Raw genomic sequence first — 26,283 nt, forward strand, 5'->3', positions numbered from 1 at the left:
TGTTCTGAACATCACTGTGAGCCGCAGGCCTGCGAGAGGGCATGGTGACCGGGAAGGAGAGAGAGAGTGAAGCCTGCCCCGTGGCAGCCCCACCTCTGGCCGCTTCTTAAGGACACCCTCTCCCGCTTCGCCAGCAGCCTCTGTGCTCGGAAGGTGCTTACCGCAGCCTCCATCCCTCTCCCACCTCCCCCTTTCCTTTTTAAACTTTCTTCTTCAGCTGATTCTCTCTCCCAGGAAGGGCTTTGATCTGAAAAGGAAACAGGAAAGAGAGGAAGAGATGGCTTGCAGGGCCCGGCGGTGGTCTGAGGGTGCTGGAGCGCCCATCCCCATCTCTGATTTCACCCCTCCCTTCTCTACCTGGCAAGCGGCTGGCTTTTATTTTCATCTTGTTCTCAACTGCCAAGTCTGTGACGTGAGAGGCTCCAGAGCCGAGCGGGAGGTAGCATGGGCTGCCTGGGTGTTAGTGCGTGTCATGTTCCACCAGGGTTGGGGTCTTGACAAGGGTGGGGCTTTGGTGGCCCCGTTAGCAGACCCTGGCCCGCGCCCCCAGGCTCCCTGGACATGGACCGCCCTGGTGCTGAGGATGGAGACTCTCCTGGGACATTGCTATCATCTCAAAGCACAGGGAGGGAGATTTGGCGAGGGCAGCTGCTCAGCCTCGGAGCTGTTACCCCATGCCTGACGATACACTTGAACCTGAGAGGTTTAGAAGGGTAGGGCACCCTGAACCCCACATCCACACAGCTGCGACGCAGGTCTCCATCCTAGACCAAGACGACCTGAGCTCCCGGCCCACTTGACGCTTCCCCAGGGACATTTCGAGGTCTCCAGGAGTTGCTTGGCTCCATCACCAGGCCCCTGGCCCCTGCCCAGGGCCCATGGGTCCAGAAACCAGCCCTGAGTGATGAGTGCTTCGCTGCAAGAGACCAGCATTTCCCCAAAATACTCATGTGGGAGTTGCTGCTCTGCTCTGAGGCAAAAAGACAGGGCCAGCCTCCCCTCAGCCCCACCAGCCCTTCTTCCTACCAGCCTCTAACCAGAGCAGGTGGTGACTGCCCCAGAACAGTACCATCCGGGGGGAGAGAGGCCCCGAACCACCACTGCAGCCAGGGACCTCTCCTCACCACCCACGACCACATGTGGGAGGGGCCTGGAGGCCAAGAAGGGGTCAGCAGGTGGGTGGCGTGAGTCCCAACGTGAAGGTGAGGGGCACCCCCCGGCTCAGAAGCCCTGGGCAGATCCGACAATGGGGTTAGGGGCTGTCAGTGTTGGGGAGCAATGAGCCAAGGTGGCACAGACACAGAGGACCACAACCTGCTCCTCCCCTCCTCCCTCCACGCCCACCCCCAGCACACGCTGAAAGTGAAGTTTAACAAATTTTGACAAAACTTCACCACTAGCGCTGCATCTGGGGAAACTGAGCCAGGCCACACCCCTGTCAAATGGGTTCTTAGCTGAGGACAACAACCACTTGGGGATGTCTGATGACCTCGGAGTGTCTCTCCACAGACGTGCGCTCACCGACCGGCCTTGTGCTCTGTTCTGCAGCACCAAATCTCTGAAGCTTCAGGGGTAGGACCCTGGTGAGTGTTGGGTTCCTTAGTCCAGAACTTTCCTCCCCACCGTCCCCCATGTTCCCTCAGAGAGGTCAGTCGGGCCCAAGGGCCGCGTGGGCGTGACACACAGGAACTTGCTGGGTGCCCCCAAATTCAGAGCCACACCTTCTCGGCGAGTCCCTCCACTGTCCAGGAAGGCGGTGGCGGTTCCATCCCAGGACAGAACAGTCACCTTCCTGGAGCCTCGGACTTGCCGGAGAAGGCCGAGCTTCCACAGAAATCCCCAGGGCTCTACAAAACAGGCTGGAGCAGGAGGACACCCATGTGGGCTTGGCACCAAGTGGGTGATTCTAGAAGAATCTTTGGCTTCCCCATGTCCCCACTGAAAAGTAGAAAGGGACACCCAAACTGTGGCTCCGTATGTGGAAGACATTTCCACCCAGCAGGACTGCCTGAAGGCAGAGCGGAGCCGACACTGCAACAGCCGGCCCAGCGATGCCCTCCTGGGAGGCTGCCGGGGCCCTCCACGCTACAGCATCTAGCTATTTTAGGAGCTCTCTGATCTTTCCAGTATCTGTGGTTCTGGGATCGAGACACATGTCCAGGTGTCCCCACTCCATGCGGGCCTCAGAACATCACCTTTCCCCCCTTCCATCTTGACTGTGCTCCAACCCCACCCAGGGTGTATAACCCAACAGCTTGGCCCCGGGAGCCACGACGGACTGGCTGTACCACCGACAGCGTCCCCATCTCCAGGCCCTACCTCCCAGGCTGATCACCCACAGCCTCGTCTTCTTCAGAAGAGCCTTGAGGGGACTGGAATGTGTCCAGCCCTCACACAGGAGATGAAAAATCGCCCAAGATGGGCATGTCGGTTCTAATAGGAAATGATGATGTGGAATGAGGACTTGTTTCTACCGTCCCCGGTGATTTATAAGGACAGGCCTGTCATCAGAAACACAACGTCTATTTTCAGCTTCAGATTCTAACGAGTGAATATATTACAATAACTTTATTTAAAAAATCAATGCACATCAATTCCATTTTCAAGCTAATTGCCTTGCGAATGCTGCAGCATAGAAGCCCAGGCAGCTACGGTATGCGTCTGATTTACGCCAAGCGGGCCACAGATATTCGCCCGCTGCTTTGCTTGTTTCTGCTGGTGGAAGGTAGTAGTGAGCGCCTCCCTGCCCAGTGCACCTGTCCTGGTAGGAGGGGAGCCGGCGAGGGCAGCCCCTGCAGGGCTGAGCTGTCAGGGTCCGGGGTGCCCTATCTTTACAGCATACTCGTCATGGTGAGGACCGACGAGGGCTGCCCCTACACCATGAAGACAGTGGGACGGCAGCCCTGGGCCCTGGGATCCTGGGCAGGCCCTCTCCTCTCTTGACTTCGGTCATTCGCCTCCAAGGTGCGGACAACGGTGCCCCTGGCACAGGGCTTCCACGCAGTTCATCATGACACACATCATCACCGTCACTGTCATTGTCATCTCATTGCTGCTGTTATTAAATACTCTAATTTCTAAATAATCATTGTTGTTCTCATGCCAAGGAGTCGTGAAATTCAAATGAAGTGATGCATGTGAAATTACTTAGTATGGCACTGTCTCATCTACATATGCAAATCACCATCAGCCCCTAAAGCACTGACAGGTACTAACCTGAAGTGTTTCTGACAAGCAAATCCCTGAGCAGGATATTTGCCTAGCAAGATGCAGGTGCCTCCTTCTGCTTTTCTGGGAACCTGAGGTGTCCCCTCCTGAAGAGATCTCTGTGCCCCCAACACGTGCACCAGAGCTGACAGGCCTGTGGGTCCAGATGCAGGGAAGAGAGAGACGTCCTGCCTGGCAGGGCCATGGGACAATTTTGGCCTGTCCTGACCCTCAGAGGTAAAACGAGCCCTCACCACCCTTGCCCTTTCAGTCTATTCAAGCTGCTATGGGGGAACACCACAGACGGGGAGGCTCTCAAACAATGGACATTTATTTCTCACAGTCTGGAGGCTGGAAGTCCAAGATCAAGGTGCTGGCAGATTCAGCTCCTAGTGAGGGGCCCCTGTATTAGTCCATTCTCACACTGCTATAAAGACAGGGGAATTTATAAAGGAAAGAAGTTTAATTGACTCACAGTTCTGCATGACCTAGGGAGGCCTCAGGAAACTTACAATCATGATGGAAGATGAAGGGGAAGCAAGGCACGTCTTACGTGGTGGCAGGAGAGAGACAGTGAAGCGGGAAGTGCCACACTTTTAAACAATCAGATCTCCTGAGAACTCACTCATGATCATGAGAAAGCATGGGGGAACCACCCCCATAATCCAATCACCTTCCACCAGGCACCTTCCTCAACACATGGGGATGACAATTTGAGATGAGATTTGAGTGGGGACACAGAGCCAAACCATGTCACTCCCATCCTGACTTGCAGACAGCGCCTTCTCACTGTGTCCTCACTGGTGGAAGGGGCCAGGCAGTGCTCCAGGGCTTCTTCTTATAAAGGCATTCATTCCATTCATGAGGCTCCGTCCCTATAGCCTCATCACTCCCCAAAGTCCCCGCCTCCCAATCCCATCACCCTGAGGGTTAGGAGTTCAACCTATGAGTTTTGGGGGTACACAGATACACAGACGTGCAGACCACACCAGTCGTGGGTGTTGTTTGTACACAGTAGGGGACGGGGAGGCGGGGCAGGGCTGACCACCGGCTCCACCAAGCTCTGGGTCAGGACCTGGAACAATTTCCCCTGGCTCTGAGGGAGTTATCCACAGAAGCTGGGGTCCAGCCAGCCGGCTTCTCTAGCCTGGCCAAGGGCACGGCAATTGCCAGCAGCCATTCCTGAGACGCTACCTCCGTGGGTTGGGGAGAGGTTCGGGTCAGCCTCCACTTTCTCACCGAACCTTTGCTCTGTGCCTCATACACACAGTGCCACTTCCCTCCCCGAACCATCCCAGGCACCAGGCCGAGTCACTGGTGATGACCTGGGCTTGGTGAGGCAGGCGGCAGGGCAGCAGTGGCACTGGGTGGGAGGCCACCTGCCGTCAAGGCCATGGTGGGCACTATGACTCTGGACAGCTCACCTCACTCTCAGGACAGACTCCCGGCATAGGTCACCTACAAGCCAGATCCCACCTCTGCTAAGGAAGCCCACGGGACAGCTTCAGTATCTGCATGTGTCTGGGAAGCTGTCCAGCATCACTGAGTCATAAGAGCGCAGAGAGCTCATCGGGCATGGAGAGGGTGGGCTGGGGGGTGCTGAGTCCTTCACCTCTACCCTCTACCCTCTGAGCCACAGAGATCTGGCAGCTGGACCAAGAGCTCCTGCAGCCTGTGTGATGAGGGGGAAGGGACTCCCTGCTCCTGGCGAAGGTCTTTTGGCCACCACCAGGGAAGCCTCTCCCTTCTGCCACTTCGAACCTGCTCAGAAACAACAGCCAGATGAGGTCAGCTCCACCCGCAAGCACACATCCCGCCTCCAGGAAGCCTCGTCCGTCTGAACATAATCGGTGGTGTGGGGAAGCTGCCTGGAACCACACGGTAAACCTTGGTTCCGAGCACATTCTTTCTGAGCAGAAGAGCAGGCTCCTTGGTAAGTGCCGTACATCTGACAGGTTAATTATTTATTAAGGGTAATGAAGTTTAATCTAAACAATTACTTCCAACTGGCTTCATCTTTGAATCGTTCGAGTGAGCAAGGCACCATCGTGCACTCCCAGGGTGAGCTGAAAGCCTGCTGAGCACACGGTCCTGCCGCACTTGTCAGCCCTGCCTTTCCTCGGGCTGGGATTGGAGTGGTGTTGAAAGTTGAGAGAGAAGCTGGGCGCGGTGGCTCACGCCTGTGATCCCAGCACTTCGGGAGGCCAAGGTGGGTGGATCTTGAGGCCAGGAGATCGAGACCGTTCTGGCTAACAAGGTGAAACCCCATCTCTGCTAAAAATACAAAAAACAAACAAAAAAATTAGCTGGGTGTGGTGGCACACGCCTGTAGTCCCAGCTATTCGGGAGGCTGAGGCAGGAGGATCGCTTGAACCCAGGAGACACAGGCTGCAGTGAGCCGAGATGGTGCTACTGCACTCCAGCCTGGGTGACAGAGTGAGACTCCATCTCAAAAAAAACAAAAAATAAATAAATAAGAAAGTTGAGAGAGAACAACGCAGAGAGAATCACCTTTGGGTGTGGTCATTGGCCCCTCCGCGGAAGAGGAAGAGGATGCTGAGGCTGGAGATGATGGTCATTTTGTCCAAGGCCACAGAGCGAGACCAGCAGCAGCTGGGGCCATCAGACTGCAAACAGGCTCCTTCCCCAGCAGACACTGGCAGAGGGCTCAGCCGGGATCTTCCCGGATCTTCCAGATATTCCAAGGTGCATATTCACGGCTTCCAAGGGCATCATCCCATCCCTGAGTCTCCAGGTCCTGCTGGAAAAACAGTCCTTTTGCAAATGAGGAGCTCTGGATCAGCCCCAGCTCCAGGTGCACTTTCAGGCCGGACAGGCATGGCGGAGGACAGGCTGCACTCACCGAAACCCCTGCCCCCAGGGCTGTGGCTGCTGCATCCACACTGCAGCCTGGAGACTCAGCGCCACTCCTTCCCTCTGCACCTTGTCCCCTCCTGTGCCTGGCTAGGAAGCCAGGGGTGTACAGCCTTGCTGTGGGCACCATCCCTGCAGCCTTTTGTGAACTGGGAGCTTCTGGTGGCAGGCACCCGGGTGCCTGAACTGGTATCAAGCTGGGTGTGGACTTTCCGTCTCATTTCTTGGGTGAAGTCAAATCAGGTGGGTCCCTGACTATGAGCAAGCACTGTCCAGCGGGAGAAAGAACCATCAGTGCCTCAGTGCGGTGCAGGGAGAGAGACGGGGGCCAGTACAAATGCCTTCAGGGGTTCAGAGGGAGCCTGGGCCATGCAAGCCAGTCTTCCTCATCCTCATCCTCTACATCCCCATCCAAGGACAGCTGTGGCCCTCAGAGCTCACCTGGACTCTGGTGGAGAAACAGACAAGTCAACAGAAAGCTGTGGTCCCACACGGTGAACACAGCAGGACGGGGGTGGTTGCAGGAACCAGGCGAGACACCCCTAGGCCAAGCGGGGATTCAGAGGAGGCTTCCCAGGGGCAGGATCCTTAGGCTAAAACTTAAGGGCAGGAGTTAGGCAGGCAAGGAGGTGCCTGGGGAGTCCATGAGGTAGGGAGAGAGGAGGACTCCAGGCAGGGAGGAACAGCCTGTACGTGAGGCATGGTGCGCTGGGCACCTGTCAGAGAAGTTCAGCGTACAGAACAGAGCTGGATGGGGGCTGACGAGGAAGGAGCAGGAGGGTAAGAGATGAGGACAGGGCGAATCATGCAAAGAATTTGCAGGGACTGCATCCTGAGAGCCCTAGGGCTTAAACCAGAACAGATATTCTTACAGTGGGGGAATTTGAAAAGGGTTTTGAAGGATGAGTAGATGTTCCCAAGAAGAAAGATACGAAGCTTAACATTCCAGAAAGAAGCAGCAGAATGGACAAACATGGAGGTGCATAAAAGAGCAAGAGGTCTTTAGGAGGGCTGAGGTTGAGGACTAGATCATAGAGAACCTGCCAGAAAACAGCTGAAAAGGAGGTAGGGTAATGACGGCCACTGAACACCAGGTTCTGCAGAGCAGGGGTGCCCCTGAGGGCAGTGGAAAGTGAGCGGCAGTGTTTGTGGCGTGGGCCATCTTCACACTGTGCGTTAAAAAGATGAGGCCAGCGACCACATGGGAAATGAACTTGAGACGTCTTGAGCTGGTGTTGGAGGGCAGGGATTAAATAATCATTGGGAAGAGATGAAGCGGGCCTGAGAACAAACATACTTCTAAACGTGTATCTTTATTGATTTTTTTTTTTTTTTTTTTTTTTTTTTTTTTGAGACAAGGTCTCACTCTGTCACCCAGGCTGGAGTGCAGTGGCACAATCTCAGCTCACCGGAGCCTCCACCTCCCTGGCTCAAGGGATATTCCTGCCTCAGCCTCTCAAGTAGCTGGGATTACAGGTGCGAGTCACCATGCCCAGCTAATTTTCATATTTTTAGTAGAGACAGGGTTTTGCCATGTTGCCCAGGCTGGTCTCAAACTCCTGACCTCAAGTGATCCACCCACCTCGGCCTTCCAAAGTGCTGGGATTACAAGAGTGAGCTACCATGCCCAGCGATTTTTTTTTCTTAATCACCAAAATAACACTGAAAGAAACCAGAGGAAAATCCAAATTTCCCATAATTTTACCACCAAGCCATACCCACTGTTGGGGTGCTGCTGTTTATCCTCCCAGCCTTTGGTCCTAGGAGAAAATGCACAAAAAAAAAAAAAAAAAAAAAAGCACCTGGGATCTTATTGAACTCATAACCTACTTGTTCACTTAATACATTCTGAAAATAGGATGAACATTTCATAGTATCACCTGATAAAAAATACTGCCCTTCACTTAAACAAGGTGACAAGGTGATTGGCCGCCGTTTCCAGTGCTGCAGGGAGCACCCTTGAGTTGCGGTGCACATCGTTGAGGATTTCTCAGAACAGACATTCCTGGCAGTAGAGGTGCCCGGTCCAGAGCGAGGACACCAGGTAGCTTTCGATGCCTGCTGCTCACCAGTTGCAGGGGAGATTACACCACGTTCACCCCACCTGCCATCTTCAGAACTCCCCGATCCCCAGCACCCTGGTAATATCCGTGTGATATTATTTGTTCACTGCCAATTTAATGAAAAGCAGCCTCCGGGCTCAACGTCTCACTGTGAGTTTCTCTTGACTCGAGCTTGACCCTTCTCGGCAGCCTCGCTGGCCATTTCATCAGAGTCTAGGTTTGGGCACCATCCCTGCCTGTCTAAGCTCTCGAGGTCCCCGCAGGTGCTGTTCCCCTGTCTGGAACACTTCTCCCCACCCCATTACAGGGCTGGCTCCCTCTCATCTGCAGTCCGGGAAACACCGTCCTGACCTGTCCAGCGAGGTGGGCTTCCCACCCAGGCACCAGCTGAGGCGCTTGATTCCAAACCTTGATCCTTTCTGACCCCCCAGGCTCCTGCCCAGCTGAGGGCTCCCAGGAGGTCTCATACCCAGTGCTGACAACAGTCCCCACCATGGCAGGGCTCAGTAAAGATTCCAGAGGAGGCCGGGCGCGGGGGCTCACGCCTGTAATCCCAACACTTTGGGAGGCTGAGGCGGGCAGACCATGAGGTCAGGAGATCGAGACCATCCTGGCCAACATGGTGAAACCCCATCTCTACTAAAATGCAAAAAATTAGGCGGGCGTGGTGATACACACCTGTAGTCCCAGCTACTTGGGAGGCTGAGGCAGGGGAATTGCTTGAACCCAGGAGGCGGAGGTTGCAGTGAGCCGAGATTGCGCCACTGCACTCCAGCCTGGGTGACAAGAGCGAGACACTGTCCAAAAAAAAAAAAAAGATTCCAGAGGAAAATGATTCAGCCAGTAAATCAATAAAATGGGTATTTTTCTTTTTTCTTTGTGATTTTAAAGAGCCCTCTATATTGACTTCCTGACTTTAAAAATAAGGGGAGGAGCCAGGCGCAGTGGCTTACATCTGCAATCCCAGCACTTTGGGGGCCGAGGCGGGTGGATCGCTTGAGCCCAGGAGTTTGAGAGCCACCTGGGCACCATGGTGAACCCTGTCTCTGCAAAAAATACAAACATTAGCTGAGTGTGGTGGTGCACACCTGTAGTCCCAGCTACTTGGGAGGCTGAGGCGGGAGAATCACTTGAGCCCACAAAGGTCAAGGCTGCAGTGAGCCTCTGCACACAGCCTGAGCAACAGAGTGAGACCCTGTCTCAAAAATAAATACATAAAATAAAGTAAAAATTCAAAAGCCTTCTCATTGGTCTGCTTTCCTGGGTAATTTTTCAATCAATCTCTCTTCAGAAACCGGTGGCCAACCTGAGAGAGCCCCACCCATCCCCACCCATGCGCCCACGTTTCTCCTGCTCTCGCGCTGTCTCTCTTTCTGACTCTGTTTCTCTCTCTCTCTCCCTCACTTGCCTCCTCTCTCTCTCTCGCTCTGTCCCCGTCGCTCTCTCCCTCTCCTCCCTCTCTCTCTGTTTCCCGCTTTCCCCCCCTCTCCTGCTCTCTCCTTCCCTCCATCTCCCTCTCTCCCCTATTTCTCTCCCTCTCTTCTTTCTCTCCCCCTTCTCCCTCTTTCTGCCCTTCCTTCTCCCTCTCTTTCCCTCTCTCTTCTTCTCCCTCTCTGTTTCTTTCCCCTTCTCCCCCTCTCTCCTGCTCTCCTTCTCCTCCATCTCCATCTCCCTCTCTCCCTTACTCTCTCTCTCCCCTATTTCTCTCCCTCTCCCCTTCCTCCCTCTTTCTCCCCCTTCCTTCTCCCTCTCTTTCCCTCTCTCTCCTTCTCCCCCTCTCTCCATCTTCCTCTCTCTTCTTCTCTCTCTCCGCCACCCAATTTCCCTCTCTCTCCTCATCCCTCTTCTTTTTCTCTGATTTCCTCCTTTCCTCCCTTTCCTCCTCCTGGAGAACTAACTCCTGCCTTGAGGCTCTGCCAAGATCCTGACCTGTGACCAGGGCGTCTTTCAGGGCACCCGTGAGCCAGCCGCAGCTGCAGTAGCCCAGCTGGGACACTCACATGTTCTGCCTGCCCCCTGGCCTCTGGGGTCCCCATGGACACCCCCACTCAGTAGAGGCCGCCGTCCAGCGTCCGCCCTGGTCCGTTGCCCAGAGCTACTCCCATGCACTCTTTGTGGAAGAAGTCTGTCTGGCCAAGGCCTGATTCGAAGCGAAGCCCCTCTGGGGAGCTGATGTAATTCATAATTTGGCCCAGACTCCATAGGATAACCACGGGCCCAGCGTGGCACAGTTATTATATGCTAGTGCGTCCATGAGCAATTTAGTTCAGTAATTGATTTTCAAGCAAGGGAGATGGAAATTCCTTGATGTGAGATGAATGTACCAAGGGAAGGAGGGTCCCCTGTTCCCAGCACAGCCAGAGGCTCCCAGGGCAAGATCCATGCCAGGCTGGGCCCGAGGGTCGGAGCTGCCTGAGCTAATACCCCAGACACTCAGGAAGCCATCTGTACACAGGGGCCACCCCTGTGTGATCACAGCACAAATCATTGAGCAGAAATTTCTGTTCCTCCCTTGGCTGTATATTAAGTCCTGGCCCAGCATCAAAGGGACAATTTGGCTGAGAGAGATGGGAAGGTATGGTGGGGCGTCTCATCTCTGTCCATGGAGACATGGCCCAGAATACAAGAAACTGACCGAGAAATTGGAGCGACGTGTTAATCCATCACTGCTCAGAACCATCACTATTTGGCCACCAACTTCTGGCAGTCGTCGGAGACACTGTGTTCTCTGCCTTGACTGTAGGCCTGGAGGAGCCGGCCATGGGGAAACGAGTGGGGAATACAGTTTCCTTCCCTTTCTCTGGAAAAGTCAGAAGTGCACCCTCACTTGAGGAGCTCAGGGGTCATGTCGACTCACCACTGCAGCCCCCAGGTGAGGCCCCGCAAATGGCTGTTCTAGAACACACCCTGGCATTCACTGAAATGAAAGATGTAAACCAGAATCCAGCCTGAAGCCAGCGCTCCCACCAGACAGGAGGTGGTATCAGGTCACCTCCCACCCTCGATGGCCCAGACATCTGGGAGCCCTTGGACATCTCTCCAGCTCCCACCAACAGACAACCTCTCCATGATGTCTATGGACAGACCAGTTCTATTCCCTGCTCACCAAGAACAGCATGGGAAGTTTCCCATGCTCGGCCACCTCCTCTCCCCAGATGCCGTGTGCGCAGCTGACGCGAGGAAATCAGATGCCACTTCCCCGGCAGAGGCCGCACGTGGGCAGGCACCCGCTGAGGTACACAGAGTGCTTGCCTCTGAAGGGAGCTTCTAAGTGGGTAACTGTGCTGCTGTTATTCTTGCAGGGCTCAGGAAGGGCCCCGTGGGACAGCAGTTCATTTGCAGCTAGCAAATACAATTTCCTGGTTCGGAGGCCTGAACTACAGAACTGAACGTCTGACTTGGGCACCTTGCAAGACTGGGCACCTTGGGCACTGGGCTGATGGCCTGGTTGCCTGTGGTCGCCTGGAGGCAGCTAGAGCAGCCGTTTCATGGCAGAAAAGCAGAGAAGAGCCAACCAGGCTCCTTTCCCCCAGCAACAGAGGGAGCTGCCCCACAGTGTGGGCCCTAGGCTGCTTGGAAACCCCACCACAACCGGGCTCTGTCAGCTGGGGAGCGATTCCCACATCTGGCGTCACCTGGTAGCCCTCGGAGGGCAAACTAAGCCCAGCATTAGCTTAATTAATCATAATTAGGAAGGCCAACCTGCAGCAAATATAATTAAGTGATTCCTTCAAATCCAGATATAATTGACTTTCGGATTCCCCACTGTTTGGGATCATCCAAGCTACAGCGTTCCTCCCTCCAAGTAGACAGCTCAGACCCTAGAATGAGACCCCATCTCCCAATCACCTCGACTTCCTGCTGCAGAACTGCCCATGTCTCTCTGCCTCTTCTTCCTCCTCCTCCTCTTCCTCCTCCTCCTCCCTTCCCCATCACTGTGTCCTCCTCTTCCCCCTCCCCCTCCTCCCTTCCCCATCACTGTGTCCTCCTCTTCCCCCTCCCCCTCCTCCCTTCCCCATCACTGTGTCCTCCTCTTCCCCCCCCCTCCTCCCTTCCCCATCACTGTGTCCTCCTCTTCCTCCTCCCCCTCCTCCCTTCCCCATCACTGTGTCCTCCTCTTCCTCCTCCCCCTTCTCCCTTCCCCATCACTGTGTCCTCCTCTTCCCCCTCCCCCTCCTCCCTTCCCCATCACTGTGTCCTCCTCTTCCCCTTCCCCCTCCTCCCTTCCCCATCACTGTGTCTTCCTCTTCCTCCTCCCCCTCCTCCCTTCCCCATCACTGTGTCTTCCTCTTCCTCCTCCCCCTCCTCCCTTCCCCATCACTGTGTCCTCCTCTTCCCCCTCCCCCTCCTCCCTTCCCCATCACTGTGTCCTCCTCTTCCTCCTCCCCCTCCTCCCTTCCCCATCACTGTGTCCTCCTCTTCCTCCTCCTCTTCCCTCCTTCCTCCTCCTTCCTCCCCTTCCTCTCCCTGCCACCCTCCCCCAGTACCTGCCTGCTCACAGATCCTGGTTCAGGAAACACACCAGTTCCTCATCCAGTCCCAGACCGCTTGCTCCAAACAAGAAGAACCCTGAAACCAGGCCCCATGCAAGGAAAGAGAAGCGAGGCTCTGACCCTGAGCCTCCACCTCGAGCCCAGCTCCCAGCACCCCCAGTCCAGCAGCTCCCAGCCCCCATCAGGAAAAGAGTTGGGGCCAAAACCAGCCAGGAGGAGCTAGTGCCCACCCAGCATGAACCTGTGTGCCCTAAAACACTGTCAAGTCTTGATTTCATGAAGAATGATGAACCTGGCAGTGCTGCGGGAGCAGGTGGTGCTTGCTTTCATGAATAAATTATTTACTGGTGATTTCTGAGATTTTGGTGCACCCATCACCTGAGCAGTGTACACTGTCCCCAGTGTATAGTCTTTTATCCTTCACCACCCTCCACCCTTCCCCGCAAGTCCCCAGAGTCCAATGTATCATTCTTACGCCTTTGCGTCTTCGTAGCTTAGCTCCCACATATGAATGAGAACTTATGATGTTTGGTTTTCCATTCCTAAGTTACTTCACTTAGAATAATAGTCTCTAATTCCATCCAGGTTGCTGTGAATGCCATTATTTTGTTCGTTTTTTTGTTTTTTTTTGTTGTTGTTGTTTTGTTTTTGGTCTGAGTAGTATTCCATATATGGGCATTTTCATATATATCACATTTTCTTTATCCACTCCTTCATTGATGGGCATTTGGGCTGTTTTCATATTTTTGCAATTGCAAATTGTGCTGCTATAAACATGCACATGCAAGAATTTTTTTTCATGTAATCACTTCTTTTCCTCTGGGTAGATACCCAGTAGTGGGATTTCTGGATCAAATGGCAGTTCTACTTTTTAAGGAATCTTCTCACACTCTTTTCCGTAGTGTTTGTACTAGTTTATATTCCCATCAACAGTGTAAAAGTGTTCCCTTTTCGCCATATCCACACCAACATCTATTTTTTTTATTATGGCCATTCTTGAAGGAGTGAGGGGGTATCACACTGTGGTTTTGATTTGCATTTCCCTGATAATTAGTGATTTTGAGCATTTTTCCATATGCCTGTTGCCCATTTGTATCTCTTCTTTTGAGAATTGTCTATTCATGTCCCTAGCCTACTTTTTTATGGGATTGTTTGTCGGTTTTTTCTTGCCGATTTGAGTTCTTTGTGGAGATTCTGGATATTAGTCCTCTGTCAGACGTACAGATTGTGAAGATTTTCTCCCACTCTGTGGGTTGTCTGTTTACTCTGCTGATCATTTCTTTTGCTGTGCAGAAGCTTTTCAGTTTAATTAAGTTCCATCTATTTTTCTTTGTTTTTGTTCCATATGCTTTTGGGTTCTTGGTCATAAAGTCTTCGCCTAAGCCAATGTCTAGAAGGGTTTTTCCAATGTTATCTTCTAGACTCTGTACAGTTCAGGTCTTAGATTTAAGTCTTTGATCCATCTTAAGTCGATTTTTGTAAAAGGTGAGAAATGAAGATCCAGTTACTTGTAGCTTGCCAATTATCCCAGCACCATTTGTTGAATAGGGTGCCCTTTCCCCAATTTATGTTTTTGTTTGCTTTGTCAAAGATCACTTGGCTGTAAGCATTTAGCTTTTCTCTGGGTTCTCTATTCTGTTCCATTGGTCTATGCACTTATTTTTGTGTCAGTACCATGCTGTTTTGGTGAGTATGGTCTTATAGTGTAGTTTGAAGTCAAGGAATGTGATACCTCCAGATTTGTTCTTTTTGCTTAGTCTTACTTTGACTATGCAGGCTCTTTTTTGGTTCCATATGAATTTTAGGATTGTTTTTTCTAGTTCTGTAAAGAGCGACAGTGACATTTTGATGGGGATTGCATTGAATTTGTAGATTGCTTTTGGCAGTATGATCATTTTCACAATATTGATTCTACCCATCCATGAGCATGCGATGTGTTTCCATTTGTTTGTGTCATCTATGCTTTCTTTCAGCAGTGTTTTGTACTTTTCCTTGTAGAGGTCTTTCACATCCTTGGTTAGGTATATTCCTAAGTATTTTAATATTTTTGCAGCTATTGTGAAAGGGGTTAAGTTCTTGATTTGATTCTCAGCTTGGTCACTGTTGGTGTATAGCAGGGCTACTGATTTGTGTACATTAATTTTGTATCCTGAAACTTTGCTAAATTCATTTACCAGTTCTAGGAGCTATTTGGATGAGTCTTTAGGGTTTTCTCATTATATGATCCCATCGTCAGCAAACAGCAACAGTTTGACTTCCTCTTTACCGATTTGGATGACCTTTATTTATTCCTCTTGCCTGATTGCTCTTGCTAGGACTTCTAGTACTATGTTGAATAGAAGTGGCGAAAATGGGCATCCTTGTCCCATTCCATTCTCAAGAGGAATGCTTTCAACTTCTCCCTGTTCAGTATAATGTTGGCTATGGGTTTGTCATAGATGACTTTAAACCTATGGTTTGTCCCTTCTATGCAGATTTTGCTGAGGGTTTCAATCATAAAGCGATGTTGGATTTTGTCAAATGATTTTTCTGCATCTAGTAAGATAATCATATAATTTTTGTCTTTAATTCTCTTTATATAGTGTATCACATTTATTGACTTATGTATGTTAAACCACCCCTGCATCCCTCGTATGAAACCTACTTGATCATGGTGGATTATCTTTTGGATGTGCTGTTGGATTCGGTTAGCTAGTATTTTGTTGAGGATTGTTGCATCCATGTTCATCAGGGATATTGGCCTGTAGTTTTCTATTTTTGTATGTCCTTCCCTGCTTCTGGTGTTATGGTGATACTGACTTCATAGAATGATTTAGGGAGGATTCCCTCTTTCTCAGTCTTTTGGAATAATATCAATAGGATTCGTATCAATTTTTCTTTGAATATCTGATAGAATTCAGCTGTAAATCCATCTGGTCCTGGACATTTTTTGGCAATATTTTTATTTCCATTTCAATCTCACTGCTTGTTACTGATCTGTTCAGAGATTCTATATCTTCCTGGATTAACCTAAGAGGGCTGTATATTTCCAGGAATTTATCTATCTCCTCTAGGTTTTATAGTTTATGTGCATAAAGGTGTTCATAGTAGCCTCGAATGATCTTTTGTATTTCTGTTGTATCAGTTGTGATATCTCCCATTTTGTTTCTAATTGAGCTTATTTGGATCTTCTCTCTTCTTTTATTAGTTAATCTCATTAATGTTCTATCAATTTATCTTTTCAAAGAACCAGCTTTTTGTTCCATTTATCTTTTGTATTTTCATTTGTTTGTTTCAATTTCATTTAGTTCTGCTCTGACCTTCATTATTTATTTTCTTCTGCTGGGTTTGGGTTTGGATTGTTCTTGTTTCTCCAGTTTCACGAGGTGTGACCTTAGATTGTCTATCTGTGCTCTTTCAGACTTTTTGATGTAGGCATTTAATGCTATGAACTTTCTTCTTAGCACCGCTTTTGCTGTATCCCAGAGGTTTTGACAGGTTGTGTCATTATTATCATTCAGTTCAAAGAATTTTTTCATTTCCATCTTGATTTCATCATTGGCCCAATGATTATTCAGGAGCAGGTTATTTAACTTCTATGTGTTTGCATGGTTTTGAGAGATCCTTTTGGAGTTGATTTCCAATTTTATTCCACTGTGGTCCGAGACAGTACTTGATATAATTTTGATTTTCTTAAATTTAATGTGACTTGTTTTATGGCCTATCGTATGGGCCACCTTGGAGAATGTTCCATGTGCTAGTGAATAGAATGGATATTCTGCAGTTGTTGGGTAGAACGTTCCTAAGTATCTGTTAAGTCCATTCGTTGTAGGGTATAGTTTAAGTCTATTGTTTCTTCATTGATTATCTGTCTTGATGACCTGTCTAGTGCTGTCAGTGGAGTATTGAAATTCCCCACTATTATTGTGCTGCCATCTATCTCATGTCTTAGGTCTAGTAGTAATTGTTTTATAAATTTGGGAGCTCCAGTGTAAGGTGCATATATATTTAGAATTGTGATATTTTCCTGTTTAATCCTTTCATCACTACATAATATCCCTCTTTGTCTTTTTTAACTGCTGTTGCTTTAAAGTTTGTTTTTTCTGATATAAGAATAGCTACTCCTGCTCACTTTTGGTGTCCATTTGCATTGAATATATTTTTCCTCCCCTTTACCTTAAGTTTATGTGAGTCCTTATGTGTCAGGTGAGTCTCCTGAAGACAGCAGAAACCTGACTGGTGAATTCTTATTCATCCTGCCATTCTGTGTATTTTAAGTGCAGCATTTAGGCCATTTACATTCAATGTTAGTATTGCGATGTGAGGTACTATTTTATTCATTGTGCTATTTGTTGCCTGAATACTTTTTTTCATTGTGTTATTGTTATATAGGTCCCGTGAGATTTATGCTTTAAGGAAGTTCTATTTTGGTGTATTTCGAGCATTTGTTTAAAGATTTAGAGCTCCTTTTCGCAGTTCTTGTAGTGCTGGCTTGGTAGTGGCGAATTCTCTGGGCATTTGTTTGTCTGGAAAAGACTGTATCTATCCTTCATTTATGAAGCTTAGTTTCACTGGATACAAAATTACTGGCTGATAATTGTTTTGTTTAAGCAGGCTAAAAATAGGACTCCAATTCCTTCTAGCTTTTCTGCTGTGAAATCTGCTGTTACTCTGGTTTTTCCTTTATAGGTTACCTGATGCTTTTGCCTCACAGCTCTTAAGATTCTTTTCTTCGTCTTGACTTTGATAACCTGAGGACAATGTACCTAAGCAATGATCATTTCGCAGTGAATTTCCCAGGTGTTCTTTGAGCTTCTTGTCTAGATCTCTAGCAAAGCCAGGGAAGTTTTCCTCAATTATTCCCTCAAATATGTTTTCCAAACTTTTAGATTTCTTTTTTCCCCGGGAACACCAATTATTCTTAGGTTTGGATGTTTAATGTAGTTCCAAACTTCCTGGAGACTTTGTTTTTTTTTTTTTATTCTTTTTTCTTTGTATTTGATGGATTGGGTTAATTTGAAAGCCTTGTCTTTGAGTTCTGAGGTTCTTTCTTCTGCTTGTTTGATTCTATTGCTGAGACTTTCTAGTGCATTTTGCATTTCTCTAAGTGTGTCCTTGATTTCTGGAAGTTGTCATTTTTTTTTTAATTTATGCTCTGTGTCTCACTGAAGAATTTTCCTTTCATATCCTGTATTGTTTTTATTTCTTTAAGTTGGACTTCACCTTTCACTGGTGCCTCCTTGATTAGCTTAATAATCAACCTTCTAAATTCTTTTTCTGGCAATTCAGAGATTTCTTCTTGGTTTGGATCCATTGCTGGTGAGCTAGTGTGATCTTTTGGGGGTGGTAAAGAACCCTGTTTTATCATATTGCCAGAATTTTTTTCTGGTTCCTTCTCATTTGGGTAGACTGTGTCAGAAGGAAGATCTGGGATTCAAGGGCTGCTGTTCAGATTCTTTTGTTCCATGGGGTGCTCCCTTGAGGTGGTGTTCTCCCCCTCCCCCTAGGGATGGGGCTTCCTGGGAGCCGAACTGTAGTGATTGTTTTTCTTCTTCTGGGTCTAGCCACCCAGTGGAGCTACTGGGCTCTGGGCTGGTACTGGAGAGCGTCTGCCTGCAAAGAGTCCTGTGATGTGATATGATCTGTCTTCAGGTCTTGCAGCTGTGGATACCAGCATCTGCTCCAGTGGAGGCAGCAGAGGAGTGAGGTGAACTCTGTGAGGGTCCTTGGCTGTGTTTTTGTTTAGTGCGCTGGCTTTATGTTGATCGGCCTCCAGCCAGGAGGTGGCACTTTCAAGACTGCAATAGCCACTGTCCCATAAGGAGGATACAAACTTGCCCTAGAGACATCTGTAAAGTATTCAGGATTCTCAGACAGTGGGCAGGGCCATAGGGCTCCCAAGAGATTATGACCGTTGTCTTTGGCTACCAGGGCAGGTAGAGAAAGAACACCAGGTGTGGGTAGGGATAAGCGTGTCTGAGCTCAGCCTCTCCTTGGGTGGGACTTGCTGTGGCTGCTGTGGCGGATGGGGACGTGGATCCCAGGCCAATGGAGTTATATTCACAGGGGGGTTACAGCTGCCCCACTCTCACCATCCTCCAGAAAGGGGACAGCAGCTGGAGACTGAGTTAATCATCTATCTGGTCTACATGATGAAGCCTCCATGAAAATCCCTCCACTATGGGGTTTTGAGTGCTTCCAAATAACTAAACATATGGGGGTACCTGGAGGGTGGAACGCTGCAGAGAGGGCATGGAAGCCCCGTGTCCCATGTCCCATGCCTGGCCCTGTGCATCTCTGTCCAGTTGTCCCTCTGTACCCTTTATAATAAACCGTAAATGTAAGTAACGAGTTTTCCGGAGTTCTCTAAGCCATCTTAGCAGATGGCAGAACCTTGATTTACAGCCATCGGTCAGGAGGTCTGCAAGCTCAGACTCGTGATTGGCATCTGAATGGGGCAGTCTTGTGGGGCTAAGCCCTTCACCTGCGGGGTCTGACACTAACGCCAGGTAGATCGCGTGAGAATTGACACCCAGCTGGTGTCTGCTGGAGAACTGAATTGATGACTGGGGGTGGGGGGAACCCACATTCTTGGTGTTAGAAGTGTTCTGCATCAAGTGATGAGAGAAGAGCAGAGAAAAGAGTGTTTGGTTATTTTCCTGCTATGCACCAGCCAAGCCCTCCCAGAAATGCTCCCGGAGAAGCTCCCCAGCCACTGTCCTGAGCTGAGCCACGGGAAATGTTGCGGTCCCTGCTGAGAAGCAGCTGGTCTGACTCAGAAGAGCACAGGCTGTCCCCACGGCAGTCCCGACCGTATCCATCATAGAGAGAGGAAGCCGGAGGGACAGCGGCCAGGGTCCCCTTGGGGCCAGCCACTCTGTGCCAGTGCTGAGATGACTCAGGCACTCGGTGGCTGTTATGGGCTTCCTTGGCCCCTGTCTACCCTCCTCCTTCCTGGCCTGGACAGAGGACACCAAGCCTAACCCCTGCCCACTTTGCCCTTTCTTCTCTGGCTGCAAACAGACCCAGCTGGTCACTGAGCCCCACTCCCACCTGCATAGAAGATTTATTCTCTCACCGTTCTGGGGGCTGGAAGTCCAAGTTCAACGTGTTGACTGCCCTCCCACTGAAGGTCTGTAGAAGAATCCTATCTGGCCTCTTCTGGTTTCTGGTAAGTGTGGTCATCCTTGGAGTTCCCTGGCTCGTGATTGCCTCGATCACATCTCGACTCCATCTTCACGTGGCTTCCTCCCCTCTCCAGATCTCCCTCTTCTTATAAGGACATCAATCATTGGATTTGCACCCCCCGCCCTCGATGACATCTGCAAAGATTCTGTTTCCAAATAATGTCACATTCACAGGTACTGAGGTTAGGACTTCATCATGTCTTTTTGGCAGGCATGATTCAACCCATGTGTAGGAGATTTGGCCCCGCCCTACGGTGTGCTGCTGAAGGGAAATAGCACAGCCGGCTTGATCCGGGTCAGATCGAGGGCTGGGAGACCACTACTTGGGACTGGAATAGGCCATGTGCTCAGCTGCCACTGACAAGCAGCAGGGCTTGCATGGGTGGGCATGGGCCACACCTTGCCTGAGTCTACCTAGCCCACAGCCTCTGGCCCAGGGTATGCCAGAGGTGGACAGCCTGAAGGAGACACTTACTTCTTCATTTACTCAAAAAATATTTATGGGCAGTCTGCTATGTGCCAGGAACTTGTCCCAAGCTCTGAGGATAGAGCAGAGCCTGAGTCCTGCCCTCATGAAGCTGACATTCTGGGAGATAAAGACAGGCAGTAAACAACTAATGATATAATGAAGTGCAAGTGGCAAGTACCACAGAATAAGAACAGGGAAGCAGGAAAGGGATGGCAAGGGATGGAGCCACCACGGTCAGAGGGATTGTTGAGAAAAGCCTCTCCTGGGAGGCTTTACTTGAGAAAAGACACTGCCACCACCACCACAACCCACACTAAGCTGCCAAATCTCCCCAAAGTCCTCCAGTTTTATGGAGTCACCTGTCTTTCAATCATTAAATAAAAGTAGACCCAAATCCAGGTTCAACATGTGAAAACTCCACACTTCCCCTCTTGAAGGAGTTTGTTTTATGTTGGTGGGGGCTGCAGGTTTTCCTGGCTCCACTGCATTTTCCACCCGTTTGCAATTCCCAGCAGGCATGCAATATCCCTGTTGCACCCCAGAGCCCCCGACTCTTGCTTGCTTCCTTGCTTGTTTCCTGGTGTCCGAAGCCCCTCCCACTCAAGGCTATGGGTGCTATGGGGTTGCTACTGGTGCTGAGGGTGCAGAGGTAGTGACACTCAGCCCCACCCAGCACCAGGCTGAAGCCTGATTCCATACATTCCTGTTATGAAGAGCACCTTCACCTAAACACCCAGCTCTCCCTAGCACCACTTCCTGGGATAATCCAGCTTCCAGCCCATAGCTGGGTTCCTCTCTCCCTCACACCCCCCTCCCTCCTCCCATTCATTAACTCTCTTCTCTTTTCCAACCCTAACTTCAACCTGTGTCTTCACCACTACTATCACCTTCATGAACCTGCACCCCATTTCTGCTCCTATAAGTAGGCAATGCATGATCCAATTTTCCCCACCATGCCCTGAAAAATAGATGCAGAGAATCAACTTTCATATCCAAAGAGGCTTTCAAGGTGTTTTACTCAATAAAAGACTGTTTCTCAGCAGTATTAAAAAAAAAAAACCCGGCCGGGCGCGGTGGCTCAAGCCTGTAATCCCAGCACTTTGGGAGGCCGAGACAGGTGGATCACGACGTCAGGAGATCGAGACCATCCTGGCTAACAGGGTGAAACCCCGTCTCTACTAAAAAAATACAAAAAACTAGCTGGGCGAGGTGGCGGGCGCCTGTAGTCCCAGCTACTCAGGAGGCTGAGGCAGGAGAATGGCGTGAACCCGGGAGGCGGAGCTTGCAGTGAGCTGAGATCCGGCCACTGCACTGCAGCCTGGGTGACAGAGCGAGACTCCGTCTCAAAAAAAAAAAAAAAAAAAAAAAACCCACAGACCAATGTTCCTCATTAATATAGATGCAAAACTCTTTGAGATAACATTAGCAAACTGAGTCCAGCAATGTGTTAAAAGAATATCCTGGAAATGCAAGGCTAGTTCAATCTTCAAAATTCCATCAATGGATTTTTAATCTACCACATAAACATTCTAAATAAAATAATTCATATATTAATTGATGCAGAAAAATCATTAGATAGAAAATGTCCACTTACGATAAAAACTTCTGGCAAAGTAGGAACATAAGGGAACTTCCTCAATCTGATAAGGAACATTTTGCAAAATACTTACAGCTAGCATCATATTAAATTGTGAATGACTGAATGCTTTCTCCCTAAGATCAGAAACAAGGCAAGGATGCCCACTTTTGTAACTCTTATTCTTCATTCTGTGAAGATACTAGGTAGGTAAATACTAGGTAGGGCAATAAGGCAAGAAAAAGAAATAAAATGCATACAGATTGGAAAGGGAGAAATAAAACAGTTCGTATTTGCAGATGATATAATTGTCTCTGTAGAATGAACTGCAAACATACCCCCAAAAAACTAACAAATGAATAAGTTTTTCAAAGTTGCAGGATGCAAGGTCAACACACAAAGTCAATAATACTTCTTCATAACAGCAATGAACATGTGGAAACCAAAATTTAAAAGTCAATATCACTTACATATCTCTTAAAATACAGGATAATTGAAAATAATCTAACAAAACATGTACAATAACTGTATAATGAAAACTAAAGATGCTTATAAAAGAAACTAAAAACTGCCAGGTGCGGTCACTCATGCCTGTAATCCCAGCACTTTGGGAGACTGAGGCGGGCGGATCACCTGAGGTCAGGAACTCAAGACCAGTGTGGCCAACATGGTGAAACCCCTTCTCTACTGAAAATACAAAAATTAGCCAAGCGTGTTGGCAGGCGCCTGTAATCCCAGCTACTTGGGAGGCTGAGGCAGGAGAATCGCTTGAACCTTGGAGTCGGAGGTTGCAGTGAACTGAGATCGCACCACTGCACTCCAGCCTGGGTGACGAGAGTGAGACTTCATCTCAAAAATCTCAAAAAAAAAAAAAAAAAAAAAAAAAACAAAGAAAAGAAACTAAAAACCTAACTAAACATGGAGACATAACATGCTCATGGCTTGGAAGATTCATGTAGTAAACATTCCAATCTTTCCCAAATGGATCTATACATTTAATTCAATTCCCACAAAAATCCTGTAGGATTTTTGAAGACATAGACAAACTGGTTATAAAAGGAACTAGAGTAGCTAAGACAAATACAAAAAGGAAAATGGAAACAGGAAGAATCCTGTTTTTTTAGGCTTAATGGGCTTCAGCTACAGTAGTCAAGACTGGGTGGTATTAGCAGTGGGCCGACACGTAGATCAATGTAACAGACCACACAAGTACAACTCACTAAGTTTGCACAAAGGTACACATGCAATTCAATAATGAAAGGATGGTCTTTTCAACAAATGGTATTGGTCATTCATAAGCAACACACACACACACACACACACACACACACAAAACCTTAACCTACACCTCACTTTTATACAAAAATTAACTCAAATGGATCAAAAATCTAAATGTAAAATGGAAAACTGTAAACTTTTAAAAGAAAATATAGGAGAAAATTTCTACCACTTAGGTTTAGGCAAAGAGTTCTTAGCCATGACACCAAAAGCATGATTCATAAAACAAAAAAAATAGACAAATTACATTTTAGCAAAATTAAAAATGTTTTCTCTTCCAAAGCCACCATTAGAAGAATGAAGAGAGAAACTATGCATAAATCACATATCCAACAAAAGCCTTATATTGAGAATATATAAAGAACTCTCAATACTCAACAACTCAATTTTAAAAGGTCAAAAGGCTTAAACAGGTGTTTCACCAAAGAGGTTATGTGGATGGCAAATAAGCACATGAAATGAAGTTCAACACCATTAGTTATTAGGAAAATGCAAATTGAAATCACAACAAGAGACCACCACTGTCTTAGTCCATTTTGGCTGCTATAACAGAAAACCACAGACTGAGTACTTTATAAAGAACAGAGATTTCTTTCTTACAATTCTGAACCTGGAATATCTAAGATCAAGGGGCCAACATCTGATGAGGGCCTTCATGCTGTGTCATCCCACATCCCAGAGGTGAAGGAAGAAGGACAAAAGAGCGTGCACAGGAGAGCAGGCAGAGTGGGATGAATGAGCTTTTCGTCAGGAACCCACTCCCACAATAATGGCACCAATTCATTCATAAAGCAGAGCTCTCATGACCCAATTGCCTCTTAACAGTTCCACCATGACAGTTAAATTTTGACATGAGTTTTGAAGGAGACATTTGAAACACAGCAAACATGTGGTAAAGTCAAAATATGATAATATCAAATGGCGGCAAGGACTTGGAGCGCTCAACTGGAGTGCTCATTGTTATTCACAGGAATACAAAACGGTATAGTCATTCAATAAGACAGTTTGGCAGTTTTTTAAATAAACTTAAACATACACTTACCATAGGACTCAGTCATCTCTCTCCTAGGCATTGTCCCCAGAGAAATAAAAACTTAGGTTTGCACAAAGACCTGTATGCAGATATTTAGAGCAGCTCTACTTATAATCATCAGAAACTAGAAACAAACCAAAGGTCCTTCAGATGAATGCATACACAAACTGATGTGTCCATACAATGGAATTCTACTCAGCAACAAAAAGGAGGGAACTCTTGATCCACAATTTGGATGAATCTCAGAGGCATTTTGCTGAGCGAAAGAAGCCCGTCTCAAACGGCAACAAACACACAACATGATTCCATGTGTATGTTATTCTCCAAAATAGAAAACCATGGTGACAAAGGACAGATCAGTGATGGCCAGGAGTGGGATGATGGACAGGTGTTGACACAGAGGGTAGCATGAGGGGGCTTCGTGGGACGATGGAGCTGTTCTGTGCCCTAATCAAGGTGGAGTTTTATGAGTCTATACGTGTATTAAAATTCATGGAACTGTAAACTAAAAAGAAGCCTATTTTACTATAACTTACTTTTTAATTGTATAAAAGGAGGAATGACTTAGGTTTTTTTCAAACAATTTTTTCTCTCCCCCAAGAAAACTCCCACCCCCAGCTGTTAGAAGTTCACCTTTTCTTCTCCTCTCATTAACTTCTCCTTCGGCATCTGTAAGGTAACCCTTGGCCTGTCCAGAGGAGAACCCCTACAGCCCCTAGAACCTGGGATGCCACAGAAGCAAATCTCCTTCCATAGTTTCACAGGCTGCCTCTGAAGATGTGAAGGGCTTGATTAGTTGGACCCTTTTAAGGAAGTTTCGCAGTTCACCTTCCTGGGCTGCTGGAGAGACGAGGTAGTTGGGCCTCAGAACCAGAATTCACTCTTGCCCCTGACATGGAATTGGGGTCACGGCTCACTGCCTTGGCCTGGGAGAAATTTCAAGCCAAGTCAGAGGGAAGGACTGCACCAGGACAGGCTGTTGGGGCTCGAGAGACCAGGAAAAAAAGAAAAAAAGAAAAAAAAAAAACCCTCAGCAGGCACAGCAGTCTCCACTGCGTCGGAGCCTGGGGTTCTACAGCTATGCAGACACTGTCAGCACGCTGAGGAGGACCCTGCAGTGGGATCATGTCCTTGGAACCCCAGCTCAGCTTCATGAATATCCTAAGCTACCAGTTTTCTCCAGCAAAGCTCAACCACCCTGGGCACTCCTCCAGGTCTGGATATGGAAGGTGATTCTCAGGCAGAGCAGAGCAACCCCACACCTTTTGGTGGGGCCCCTGGAAACTCAACAGGGAAGGGACCAGAAAACAGGAACAGAAACCTGGCTGTGCTTTGATGGCACCTCTTTTCACCACTCCGAGGCTCACGCCGCCCCCACCCTCCCACGGTGCCCTCCAGAAGAGGGGGTGGGTGCGGTGATGCGGCCCACGGAACAGCTTCACCTGCAGCTGTTGTTTTAATGCTAACTTTTCAGCTATTCCCAAGGCCAGGCTCGAGTTTGATTAAACTCCATTCTTGTACTTTCTTCTCTGCCCAAACCCATCTTGCCAAGGCAACATAATAAAGTGCAGTAAGTGGCTTCGATCGCTCACCAGAAAGTGATTTTCTCAACAAGGGCTGAGGGCGATTTGGGTTCACTGGGTCCCAGAAGCTATCTGCTGGACTTGAGAGGTTTTTTTGAGACCAAAGTATTTTGAAGTATGTTTTGAGGCTAACGTATTTCCATCTCTCCCTGGATCGGAGGTTTGTGGAGTTTCAAATATGCGTGTTATAATAATAAACACAAGCTTGACAGTTTACTGTCTCCCTGGGGAATCCAGGCCTGTGCCACTCCTCTCCACAGCACTGAAGACATAAATAAATGCATCAGCAGCCACAGCAGCACCAGCGGACCCCAGCTTATTCCTGGAGGACAGCCGGCGTCAGGGGCCACCACGGAAATGGGGGTCTCCATCAGGAATAGTAGCCTGGAGAGTTTTAATTTATTTCAGATGACAATGCCCCCTGTCCCCAAGGTGGGAGCATGGCATCATAGACAAGCAATGTGTGGTTCCGGTGCCAGGGATGGAAGGTTCTGGAGCACTCACTGCCCTGGCACCTGATGTGGTGCCCCAGCTTCCAGAA

At 48.7% G+C, this 26,283-nt stretch overlaps 1 long non-coding RNA gene across 2 annotated transcripts in view; it reads right to left on the minus strand.

The window, feature by feature from the left end:
- Nucleotides 1-2,555: 2,555 nt before the first annotated feature.
- Nucleotides 2,556-26,283, minus strand: part of LOC141409015 (uncharacterized) — a 156,481-nt gene continuing 132,753 nt past the window's right edge. Inside the window, exons 2-3 of one of the 2 annotated variants that reach the window (XR_012427073.1) lie at nt 5,719-5,965; nt 2,556-5,478 (exon numbers count right to left, since the gene is read on the minus strand). This is a non-coding gene — a long non-coding RNA (uncharacterized lncRNA). Of the gene's footprint in view, nt 5,482-5,718; nt 5,966-26,283 lie in introns of those variants that run through there. The other variant, XR_012427072.1, reaches the window with a different exon arrangement.

This window comes from Macaca fascicularis, chromosome 1 (assembly GCF_037993035.2).
Source record: "Macaca fascicularis isolate 582-1 chromosome 1, T2T-MFA8v1.1".
Lineage (NCBI taxonomy): Eukaryota > Metazoa > Chordata > Mammalia > Primates > Cercopithecidae > Macaca > Macaca fascicularis.